This window comes from Cydia amplana, chromosome 23 (assembly GCF_948474715.1).
Source record: "Cydia amplana chromosome 23, ilCydAmpl1.1, whole genome shotgun sequence".
Lineage (NCBI taxonomy): Eukaryota > Metazoa > Arthropoda > Insecta > Lepidoptera > Tortricidae > Cydia > Cydia amplana.
The window spans coordinates 9,250,506-9,263,347 of record NC_086091.1 but is presented as its reverse complement, the minus strand read 5'-3'; the positions used below and the strand labels follow the sequence as shown (position 1 = coordinate 9,263,347).

The following is a 12,842-nucleotide window of genomic DNA, read 5'->3' as shown; positions in this document are numbered from 1 at the left end:
CTTCAGTACTCGGCCAACCGCGACTGTAATGGCAATGGCTTGACCTATTTATTAGTTTATCAGCTGATAAACTGATTGTTAGCAGACTAGAAGCTCCACATTTGGATATCTCCTTCTTTACCTTCTTCTATACCTAGTTAAATAAGGTAAACGTACTAGTGCTCGACATGCTAATACCCAATAGATGACACCCTGCTGTCACCTCTATTGACAATGACTTAAGTTTCAAGATGACATGTACTGGGACCGCGTCGAGCACCAGTACGTTTACCTTATCTACGTCTAACTTTTATTGCAATTGCTAATAAAACTGCATGTTGCTTCTCGAATTTAGAAAGCTATACATGGTGATTTTAGATAAATAAAAACTTTATTCATTCGTTTTCAACCTTTCGTAATCATGCTCTCTTCGAGGTGAATGTGTAGGTCTTACTGAACTACTTATTATGTACATATTTTCATTATGGATCTTATGGAAAAAATTGAAGTCGTAAAAAAAACCTTCTTCACTAAAAAGTTATAGGGTAATTCACCAGTAACTGGCCACTTTTAGTAACTGGCCACCCCACCCTAAACTAAAAATGAATTCTATTCACTCATAAACAGAATTCATTTTAGTATAAGGTGGCTAGTTATTGTTTTCAATAACTTCGCCAGCCGAGTTATTGAAACCTTATACTAAAATGAATTCTGTTTATAGGTGAATAGAATTCATTTGGTGGCCAATTACTAACAGTGGCCAATTACTGGCGAATTACCCTAGTTTTACAAGGTAAAATGTAGATTTAAATTAAGTATTTTTAAATAGGACAACACGAAAACTTTTCCTCTTGCATCCAAGGCAGCCCAAACTAGTCTCTCTTGTAGACTTTAGACCTCCTCCTGACCTCCAGCTCGCCTTAAGTTTCGTAAAACAGACCCGTGACCTGACTGATAATGGAGCAATATGCAGAGAATACATACTAATTAACATATTAATAACTAGCGACGCGCCCCGGCTTCGCACGGGTTAACAAATTATACATAAACCTTCCTCTTGAATCACTCTATCTATTAAAAAACCGGCCAAGTGCGAGTCGGACTCGCGCACGGAGGGTTCCGCACCATCAACAAAAAATAGAGCAAAAAAATCGTGTTTGTTGTATGGGAGCCCCCCTTAAATAATTATTTTATTTTATTATTAGTACATCATTTGTGAAAATTTCAACTGTCTAGCTATCGCGGTTCATGAGATACAGCCTAGTGACAGACGGACGGACGGACGGACGGACGGACGGACAGCGAAGTCTTAGTAATAGGGTCCCGTTTTTTACCCTTTGGGTACGGAACCCTAAAAAAACCGCATCAAAATCCGTTGCGTATTTTTAAAGATCTAAGCATACATACAGACAGAGAAGCGACTTTGTTTTATACTATGTAGTGATCAGATGTTCAAGGCGCTGACTAGATGGGCCCCTGAAAGTCCTGAAACTACCGTCGTGAAGACGACCAGGCGGCGTAGCACGGTCGCGTTTTTATCGCTTGTCACCATGCCTGTCACGTTCTAACAAGTATGTAAGTGCGAAAGGGACGCGCATAGTGATATGCGATAAAAATGGATCCGTGCTGCGCCCGCAGGAGCAACACCGGTGTTAGCGGCTCGGGGGTGTCGAGAGTCGAGAGGTGTGCGCCGCTTTTTACGCAGTGGCTGTTAACAGCCACTGTGCCAACTCGCGTCTTATGCATGTTTCATTTCCACCCCTGGAGCATATAGCTCTAACAACTCCTCTCCATGTTATAATTATTAGGTTAATTATCGTAATAAACAATAGTAGGAGCAACAAATTAATCGCGTGTGCCCGGCACGCGGCGCCCTCGTGACTCATCGTCTGCGATTCTCTAATATTTGCTGACCTTTCCACCTCGTACAATTACCGGGTGTCAACTGTCAAGCCGATTCAAGCCTATAACATATGATATAGTTATTTGTTTTAAAAGCCGTTTGTTTAAAAACCCCTGGTGACTAACCTTTGATACCCCTGTAGGGCTAAGATGGCCGGCTCTTTATCATTTGTCACCATGGACCATGGCTGTCACGTTCTAACAAATATGTAAGTGCGAAAGTGACGCATGGCATGACAGGGTGATAAAAATGCGACCATGATAGCTTATTGATAGCTGGTCTGCTGGTGAAAACAACTGTGAACTTTTTACTTACCTACTTTCTGTCCATCTGTCGCAATGAGCACGTTCATTCATTACTTTAACAAAGAGCATATAGGTCAAAGGGGGCAACTGAAAGGACTTTGTATGTAATGTAAGGGGCATTCACATCACCTCAGACTTACGAACCCTAAACTTCTTGTATTGCATTGCTTCTAACAGGCCAATATTAGATATAGAAGAAGAAAGACATTTATTCCATAAAGCATACATACACATTACAGGACAGGACAATAAGATGAAAAAAATAAGATAAACAGAAAATAATTAAAAACAACAAAATAAAGATAAACCTACCTAAGCATAAGGAGATTTTTTCTCAAAATGAAATGAGATTAACATCAACATTGTAAGGTCGTAGTAGTAGTAGTAGTAGTAGTAAAATACTTTATTGTACAAAAATAAACATAAAACATGAAAGTGTGTTCTTTAGTACAAAGGCGAACTTATCCCTTTCAGGGATCTCTTCCAGTTAACCTTGAGCAATTGAGGGAGAATTAGAGAACGGTAGACATAAAAGCTCCAAAGTCGTACCGGCCTCCAATTTCTTCACGGTTCACTTATTAAAAATAAATAAAACTGCTCTTACCGGGAATCGAACCCAGTGACCAACATGACTATAGTAACCATTAATTTAATTGGCGGTGTAATTATTACTAAAATTATATTAAACAAATTTGTCCCGAGCATGTCCGACCTTGCCCAAATGACATCACTATGCGGTCACCCGATATCGGACGCCTATAAATGCATTCCCAACCTTGTTCCTTCATAACAGAGTACAAATTCGCTGGGCATAACCTATTAAAACTTGATTTTTTAACCCTGTGACTTTGTACCCTGGTGATAAGGTCTGAAATGGCTTGGCACGGTGCAGAAAAGCGTGTTGAGAATACAGAGGTTAATTAATAAGTGTAAAAAAAATGTAAATTTGATTCAGTGTCCGACGTTGTCAAGTCGGGGCTAAGATTTGTGCGAAATTGGTCGCATCTGTAATATATCTAATTTTCTAAAAATAAGGTTTCAAAAATGTAACCACACTTGGCACGAAAAGTTAAGTAACGGGTTGAACTAACTTTGCTACGACTGAAACACGACATTTTTCACCACACCAACGCGAGGAAATGCTAACTAACTGTAAAGGGGCCCACTGATTAACAGTCCGCCGGACGGTATCGGCCTATCAGTTAGAACAAAAAGTTTACAGCTCCGAACAACTGACAGGCCGATACCGTCCGGCGGACTGTTAATCAGTGGGCCCCTTAAAACATTACAAATTTAATCCAAAAAACGCTTTTAAAATTTAATCAATATATATAATAAAAGAAAGTGTACAATGTGCGTGCCGCTAAAACTCAGAAATGAGTCCCGATACGATCAAGGAAGCTATATGGGGTGGTAGCCCTCTATCTGCCGTCCATGAAGAAGTTTTCCGTTTTTACCTGAAGGGTGTGCTTTTGATGATATAAGGGCTGAAAGTTTCGCCCTCTGAGACCAAGAAGCAGTTGTTTTTGTTTTTGAATTTTGAACCTTAACTTAATAAAACAAAGTTCAGAATAGTGAATACCTACAAAAATGTGTACCTGGTGAGGTGTCCCGGGTCTCGGAGGCTAGATATTTCTAGAACAGTCCAGAACATTCGAGAGTATTCGAGATCATTCCACAGCATATCAGAACATTTTGGAATGTTGGCGGATATTCGAGAACATTCTAGATTATTGTGAACATTCCAGAACATTTTCGAATGTTGTGGAATATTCTGGAACATTCGAAGCCGCCTCGGAGGCTAGGCATTTCTGGAACAGTCCAGACCACTTGAGAGTATTCGAGAGCGTTCCACAGCATTTCAGAACATTCTGAAATGTTGTCGATTATTCGATGACATTCTATATCATCGCGGAACATTCCAGAACACTTTCGAATGTTGTGAAATATTCTGGAACATTCGATCTCGTAGGCTAGACATTTCTAGAACAGTCCAGACCATTTGAGAGTATTCGAGATAGTTCCACAGCGTTTCAGAACATTTTGGAACGTGTCGAATATTCGAGAACATTCTTGATCATTGTGGAACATTCCAGAACATTCGAAAGTATTCGAGAGCATTCCACAGCATCTCAGAACATTCTGGAATGTTGTCGAATATTTGAGAACGTCCAGATCATTGTGGATTATTCTGAACTATTCGAAGGTTTTTTGTAGGATCATAGCTACCTATTGTGGTAACGTCGTGAGGTTCGAATGTTCAAGAACATTCCGGAATATTCTGGAATGATGTCAGATATTCAGAAATAGCCTAGAGTCTAGGATACCAGATCATTGTGGAACGTTCCAGAACACACTCAAATGTTGTGTAATGTTCTAGAACATTTTGGACTATTTGAAGCCTTTTTTGTCTTTACATAAAGAAGATTCCCGTTTTTACCTTAGGGGCGTGCTTTTGAAGTTAATTACACCCTCTAGACATTTCTAGAACAGTTCAGAGCATTCGAGAGTATTCGAGGTCATTCTACATAATTTCAGAACTTTTTGGAATGTTGTCGAATGTTTGAGAACATCCCAGATCATTGTGGAATATTCTAGAATACTCTCGAATGTTGTGGAATATTCTGGAACATTGTGGCCCATTCAAAGCCTTTTTTGTATGGGTGGAGCTACAGAACATTCTGGAATGTTGTCGAATATTCGAGAACATTCTAGATCATTGTGGAACATTCCGGAACACTTTCAAATGTGGAATATTCTAGACCATTCGAAGCCTTTTTATAGGGTTGGGGCTACCTATTGGTAGGGGTACATATAGGTAAGGTAGTAGGGGTAAGCAAGACAGTTGTGAGGTTCGAATGTTCAAGAACATTCCGGAATATTCTGGAATGTTATAAAATATTTGTAAATAGCCTAGAATCCAGGATCCCAGATCATTGTGGAGTGTTTCAGAACACATTCAAATGTTTTGGAATATTCTAGAACATTGTGGACTATTCGAAGCCTTCATAATCTCAGGAGATTTTCGACAAACACTTTCAGTTATCCCTGTTCCCTATGCTTTTCTCACGGTCAACTATAGGTAAGTACGGGTCGTAGGTTGTTCTCGAGTTAGAAATAAAAAAAATGTACGTAGAAGTAGGTACAGGTATTGTAGTAAAAAAAAAACCTAAATATATTTTAAAGTTGTTCCTTTTATTACAACCACCACACAATTCTCATGTCAGCTCCCTGAGCGAAGCCGGGTACCTCAGCTAGTACTTACTAAATGTGAAACTGAATTAAGGTTCCCGTTACGAAATGGTGGAATTGACTTATCTTATATAACTTACCACTTGATATATTTAAGTCAATTCCACCATTTCGAAACAACTCAAAAGGATCAAATTACTTTGCCACTTTTGTGGACAAAATGCAAATTGCTCTCCAGTTTTTGAAGAATAAAAAGAGACTTAACTATTAGCCGGTATGGTGAAAATAAAATACGATTTTAGTATGTCTCATTGTTTGTGTAATTTGCAATAAATATAATTAAATATTACCGTAATTACCACAAACAGAATAATGATGATTGTATGACCTCAACTCAACTATAAATGACGTAAGAAACCTTAATTCCGTTTCACACTTAGTAAGTAAATTTTGTGGTAAATCGTATTGAAGGTTGATGATACTACTATATTGTACTACTTTAAATGATTCATTAGAGGTGTTAACATGGATCGATAAAGTACGCAATATTGTGTCAGTAGGTACAGTCAGCATCAAAACAACACGCCAAAACTCTGGAATACTTTTCCAAGTAGAGATACATACTCTAACAGTCTAATAGTTCTACATATAGAGTCCTATATAATATATATATTTTTTAAATAAAGAAAAACTCAATGACATTTTTTTTTGTTTTGTGTGGGTAGCAGAGCTGTCTATAAAAATAATAACAATTTTAGAAATATAGGAAAAATTCAAAATCACGAAACTATAGTGGACCAAATATGCGCATGTTCGCTACCGTCGTAATTCAAGAAAAAAATTCCATAGCCATTGCTAAATTATGTTTCTTTGTACTAAAATACTGAACTCAGTTGGTCTTTGTGTAAATGAAATTGAAATTTCTGCTGCCGACTGTACATTGTTGGTTCCAATTATAATTATAGTTCCGCCAAGGGCTCGTTGTGATAAGGCGATAACAACGCAACTCCCACGCTGATTGGTCATTACGTTATTTACATTTCCTGAAATTTTACATATCGGAGCGGAAATTTTACACGAAATACTAATTAAATTCTGCATGGTAAACCAACAAGATCAATTAGATTAATAATATATAATATCTGGGAGACCGAGCTTTGCTCGGAAAACATATAAACTAAAAAATGCTCGTTTTCCCAGAGATAAAACCTAGTTAGATCGATTTTTCGCCCCCGCAACCCCCCATAAGCAAATTACATCGAAATCATTAAAGCCGTTCCCGAGATCCCCGAAATATATATACATATAAATAAATAAATAAATAAATATACAAGAATTGCTCGTTTAAAGGTATAAGATAATATATAATGCCAAAGAGAATGGTAATACATATCAATAAAATTATTTTAGGATGACCAACAGGACAGAGTATCGTTGGGCGGACAGAGTGGAGGCAGATCTCCGTGAGCTATATGAAAGCAATAAATATTATTATTATTATTATTCTCTTTATTTATTTTTGGTCTTAAGTTAGGTTATTTTATAATATGGATATAAAAATAAAATACAAAAACAATTATTATTCTCTTTATTTATTTATCATCTTAAGTTAGGTTAATTTATAATATGGATATAAAAATAAAATACAAAAACACTTACAAAAACAATACAAAATACTTATAAACATATTATAAAAAAACCTAACCTAGGGTGCCGCCAGCAGCGGGGCAAGGCCCAAGCTGCCGGTGGTCAGGGCTGCAGAGAGAGGAACCGACGGACTATCCGCGCCGTGTCCAAGATCACCGCCTTCTGCATCTGACCCTTGATCCAACCACCTAGCGAGAGTCTCTCAAGATGTTGGTCGAGACTCTTCGCTATTAGACCGTTCGCTGATACAACTATCGGGACAATGATCGTCGAATCAACATCCCACATGGCGGTTATCTCGTGAGCCAAGTCTAGGTACTTACTGGACTTGTCCTTCTCGGCTTTCACGAGATTCTCATCATGGGGGATGGTGATGTCAACGAGCACGGCCCGGCGTTGCGCTCGATCTATTATCACAATGTCAGGCTTATTGGCTACAATAGTCCTGTCAGTGATGATAGATCGATCCCAATAGAGCGTGGCACGACCATTCTCGAGAACTAGCGCAGGTGAATACTTGTAGTACGGTACTTCGCGGGCCACAAGGCCGTATAGAAGAGCAAGCTGCTGGTGAATAATCCTGGCTACGAGGTTATGTCTGTGCAAGTACTCGCCGTTAGCAAGATGAGAGCAACCGGAAATGATATGCCTGAGTGACTCTCCGGGACGGCGGCATGCCCGACAAATGTCAACCGTACCGTCCTTCAGGATATATTTCCGATAGTTGTTCGTCATCATTACTTCGTCCGCAATTGCACAGGCAAAACCCTCGGTTTCTCCGAAGAGGTCCCCGAATCGTAACCAGTTCACCGACGCGAGCAGGTCTACATCGGGTCCCGTGAGGGCCTTGTAAAACCGCCCGTGTAGCACCTTACTCTCCCATGCCGCCTTGCGATCCGCAGTACTTAGTACCACAGGTTTGCGCCAGTTCTCGTTTGCCAAGGAGAGCGGCGTGAGGTTCCTGTCTACTGCCACCACATCACGATGCATCCCACACTCGTTGTTAAGGAAATAATTAATTATTATTATTATTATAGCTTGGCGTCGGCGAAAGCTGGCGTGATACCGCTCTGGACCGAGCAAAGTGGCGTGCTCTTGTGTTGAAAGCCAAGACTCATTTTGGGTCATCGCGCCAGCCAGCATTTTAGCAAATAAAATGATTTCACCGGGGACCGTAGGGCTGGCCCGTTCCTCGCCCAACGGATCGGCATAGTCATCCAAAGGGGGAACGCAGCCAGCCTTATGGGAACCCTTCCACAGGGATCGGTCTTGGGAGCCTAAATATATCGGTACATATTGGGCTAGGTCACCCACAATACCCACGTCATGTTTTAGCAGAATCCAGAGTTCTATAATAAAAGGTGTTACCTTAGGTACTTTATGTTTAAGATTTTCCAACGTTATCCGATATGCGATATCGGATCGGACAGTGTGCAAATGCTCTTACTCAGACTTAGGTACCACAATGATGAATAGTGCACGTTGTTATTAGTAACTTTGTTTTGTTTACTAAATAATGTTTATTATAATTTATCTAGTACTTCAAAAACACTGTTTCAAGACCACGTTGTATACCTTAAACTAACTACCTACTACTAGGTACTAATAATTATTTGCATATGAGCAATAGTAACAACAACGCAATGTGTCATTGCATTGTAAACAAATTGTCACTTCATTGATAAATGCTTTTGATCTGCGACTTATCAAGTTATCAGTATAGGTATATCGATGTCGCTCACTATAATATGTATATATCTAGTGGCTACAAACAATATTGATAAAAGGATTTATTGATAGTGACAGTGAACCACGGAACATAGAAATAAACAAAAGTTGTCAATTTGGTTCGATCAATATACATACTTAGATACATAGAGATAATACTTAAATACATAACTCAGGAACAAACATTCATTTTAAACACAATCGAATGCCCTTACCGGGATTCGAACCCCGTATGTCCTGTTTTGTCGGCAAAGTGTCTACTGACTAGGCTAGGAGGTCCTTTTACGACAATTACGACAGATGGGTTGAACAGATTGGGTAGAGTAAATTGGCCTATGGTCATAGAACTTTGGAATCTAAAGATATAAAAACTAAGTTTAAATACTTACAACATTATTTACATTAAAATATTTTAACTCACCTATAACACTTGAAACTATAGCTCACAATATCACACCTAAAAATGCTAAGTCCTAGTTATATGTTCGCTAAAAACACATTTACACAGAAGACCGCAGGCTTAGACACACTAACACAGACTGACTCAACCTCCTCGCAAACACTAAGTTATAATTTATAACTACAAATTACGCTAATTTATACTCTATACTATTACACATAGTGTATATGTTTTGCATTGGGTGTAAGAATTGATAGTAAAGTGCGAATTGAGATGTATCAGTTAACGCCAGGTAGAGAAATAATTGAAAATTCCAGAAACGCACCAATTTGAGTTACTGACACGGAAGGGAGTGTAATGAAGTTGCAAACAAGTGTACAGCCTGATGGTAATCGTAATCACGTTCTTATAAGGGTGTGACGGTTAAGAACATGTATAGTATCATTACACCTTATAAAACAAAGTCATCCGCCGCGTCTGTCTGTCTGCATCTGAGCGATAAACTCAAAAACTACTGAACGGATTTTCATGCGGTTTTCACTTATAAATAGAGTGATTCTTGAGGAAAGTTTAAGGATGACTCACGCTAGACCGGGCTGGGGCCGGGCCGGAGCTTCCGGAGCTTCCGGATGCACCAATGAGACTGAGCGATCTTCAACGTCGTATATCAAAATAAGATCGAGGATTAGTTGACCCATATTAGGTTTTCTATCTTTGGCTAGCTAGTTTAAAAAATATGTAAATTGGATCTACCATACTTACGGTAGATCCAAGCCATGTCGGCTTATAAAAGTAAATAAATTCACTAATCCTTATCGCATATTTCAGTGATGAGCCCATGACTCATTGCTACGCCATTGTTATAATAAGCATGTGCACTGGATTTTTCACACACTGCATGTGTTTACACTTCTCTTTAGATCTGGTCATGGATTCTCACAAACTAGGGTTTTAATTGTAAAATGAAATGCCACCAGCATCCTTGGTACAATGCCTCAAGGGCCTATTTTAGATTTAAGCTAGTTTTTAAATTAATTTAATATAGTAGTAGCACTGTATATATGATTTATGTAAATAATTGTTCTATATTGTAAAAATGACTCACGTTGTTCCGTAAATCCGTTTAAGAGAACTTTATTCGGAATATGGAATATCTCTCTTTGTATGTTCGAACGATAGCAAGACAGATATAAAAAAAAATCCATCTTAATCTAAAGGTTAGTGTACACAAAGAAAAACAATGAAAAAAAAAACTTTTTACAAAAAAAAAACGACTTCAAAAAGGATGAAATAAAATATTATCCTTTTTGAAGTATATGCGTTACCAACTGATATGTTTGAAGTCGGTGGCAAGCCAAGTAGTAACAATACCAGTCAAAAATGGGATTTATATTTATAGCCATAAAGCTGATTATTTTTGACTGGTCATCATCCCCTATTTTCCTACCCTTAAGGTTGGATTTTTTTTTTTTCAAATTTATATGGGACCAACTTCGAGGTATACCCTTTCCAATAAAAAAATAATTATCATAATCGAACTACTCTGTAAAAAGTTATGCGTTGTCATACATAAAAAAGTATATATATACGCGTCGACTTGAGAACCTCCTCCGTTTTTTTCGTCGGTTAAAAATTAAAATAACAACAAATGAAAGATAAAACTACCTACTTAGGCCATTGATATAGAATAAAGAACTGGATACCCAATCAGCCGCAAAAAATGGCCCCACAAAAGTGATGTTAAAACAGATCACGCATTACTTTTTTGTTTAGTCTTGTTTGAAACGCTCAAATGTGAAGTTGTCAACAATTACGAAATGTGCCGTCGAAATATGTAAAAATAACAATGATAAAACAAGGAAAAAGGATGGAATGTATTTCTTTCGGTTAGTTCTTGGGATAGCATTACATAATTTATGTAATCTGGTGGTAATTTTATGGTTTTGAATAAATTAATTTGTTACTACCAAAGAAGGGATGTCAAGGAACAAAAATCTAATGAGTCGATGTGAGGTCAATATTTTTTTATATTTTTATATGGCATTCGTAACGAATAACATTATGTTCAAATTCAAGATTTCCAAGAAAACCTATGACACGTGCTCAGTGTACTGCTATTTAATTATAGCAAGAGATAGGGGTGATGCAGTTTTATACAAGGCAAAACGGCACTTGTGTGTTCGGCCCATTTCCCTGTTTCCTACATAGGTATACACCACCAATAAGGGCTTATATCGACTAACTGTAAATGCTAAACCTGTCTGAACACAGTGACAACCACAGGATTTTTTTTATAAAGTATGGACTTTATAAAAACAAGCAACAATGGTTGCACTCCAGGAGTGCCGATAGAAGTGAAAAGTCTTGAAAAGGAGTCCGCAACATAAATGTCAAATAACATTGAGTTTTTCTTTATTGATTTAAATGCCATCTAAATTATGAGTGGCCACCTTACGGGGCTTACGGTCACGTGATCGCCTTACGCCCCTTACGGTCACGTGATCGCCTTACGCTGTCTCGAGTTTATCATTTTTTCCCCACCTCAAAAAGTGCCCAGCGCCGCTAAAGAAGTTTTCACTTCAAAAATTACCCACTTCTCAAAAATCCAATCAGTACCAATAAATGTCCCCGTGCACCCGTGCGATGAGTAGATCTAAAATACACAGTTATTTTATTTAATAAATTGTTTTTATATTTAATAAGTTATCTGATTAGGTTTTTACAGCACATTTATAACTCCCGTAACTATGCCAACCTTACTCTGCGTGGTACAATTACTGTCGGTGGCGACACGAGCACGCTCGATCAAAAATTGCTGGCGGTTAAAAGGTTGAAGAAGTATACTTATTTATTAAAAATTAAATTTGTTTGAATTTGAACCACGATTTAATTTTATTTGAGCTCCCGATTAAATTAAATTTGTTTTATTTATTACTTCAATTGATTTACTGGTACTGTACAGTAATACCTAATAAAGTGTACCAAAGTGACTCCATTCGTTCATTATTCTCGTTTGACGTTGTTTGACGTAAATACGTTACGTTAGTGCCATCGGACTAAATTTTTTAACAGTGTTGGTACCTCTGTTTGCAAATTTGACACTTAATGCTTACGACATTAAGCTCTTTTATGTACGAAACATTTATCTTGACTCAATATTTACGTAAGCGTTTTTATCATCAATGCAAATGGTGCGAAACGTCATTGGGATCCACATTTGTTGACGTTTTTGTTCTGCTTTGTGTGTCTATTTCTTTTATATTAAGTCAGTGACTTAGGCCTACTGTCCACGGAAGCGTACACCAAGCGTACAATGACGAATACGCGTCTATGCAGCTACGCTTCCGTGGACAGTAGGCCTTACTATTAGGTATACCCCGACTATTAGGGCTACTTGTCCCTCCCTACCGTGACCTCAACCCAATACTCTCAATATGTGAAACTCTTTTCGTTTTAGGCAAAAACTCCTCGAAAATTAGTTTTTTACCCGTTTCAAAATTTTTCGGAAAAAAATTACGTTGACCAATTTATATTTCTCGTTTTTCCCTCACTCGTTGGAATAAGAACACACGTCTCGGTCGAGGCCTCCCACAAACACAAGGCTCTTATGTCACGGACTAAAAGGTTACTTGTTTCAGATGATGTAGTGTAGTCAGAGTCACTCTGTAAACACTATGATTACAGTGTG

The 12,842-nt window shown here is 38.1% G+C and overlaps 1 protein-coding gene across 9 annotated transcripts in view; it reads right to left on the bottom strand.

Annotated features, from left to right (window-relative positions):
- LOC134658792 (uncharacterized) overlaps positions 1–12,842 on the bottom strand; it is a 78,019-nt gene that overhangs the window by 53,706 nt on the left and 11,471 nt on the right. Inside the window, exon 1 of one of the 9 annotated variants that reach the window (XM_063514439.1) lies at positions 9,176–9,318. The exons of the other annotated variants lie outside the window; for them this stretch is intronic. The gene's annotated coding sequence lies outside the window, so the exon portion shown is untranslated. Of the gene's footprint in view, positions 1–9,175; positions 9,319–12,842 lie in introns of those variants that run through there. 9 annotated transcript variants of the gene reach the window in all.